Below are 504 nucleotides of genomic sequence, written 5' to 3'. Positions count from 1 at the left end.
TTTGCATAAGTCATGTTTAGTACTTAATATATTTATATAAAAACATTTAGATTTTTCTTATTATTTTAACAATTTTTGTTTATAACAATAAGACTAATAACAAATAAAATAAATAACCTATAAAAATGTGTTGCTCGATAAAATCAGAATGTTATGAACACAACTTTCACATGTATGTAGTTTGTTTAAAGCGAAAATATTAATATATGTGTTTTATGTCCTTACAACCTCCTTAAGAGCCTTAAAATCGAGTCGGACACGAATGATCCATGTGTGTCGTCCAAAGGTATCGAAAATAAGTGTGTGGGGTTAAATATAGGAATTGGTTATAAACACTGACATGTCTGTTCTTTTTCAAAATTATCTTAAGTGGTTCTAAGATATCAAGTGGCCGGTTTTTATAGTTTTGTTTTAAAATCGTTTTAAGCTAATGCCTTTTAAGATACTATTTAAGACAGCTCATTATAGATTTAAGACTGTTTTAAGCATAATTTTAAATATAAG

The sequence above is a fragment of the Trachymyrmex cornetzi genome, unplaced genomic scaffold, assembly GCF_001594075.2.
Source record: "Trachymyrmex cornetzi isolate Tcor2-1 unplaced genomic scaffold, Tcor1.1 scaffold138, whole genome shotgun sequence".
In the NCBI taxonomy this organism is placed as follows: Eukaryota; Metazoa; Arthropoda; class Insecta; order Hymenoptera; family Formicidae; genus Trachymyrmex; species Trachymyrmex cornetzi.
This window is presented reverse-complemented; position numbering follows the sequence as displayed.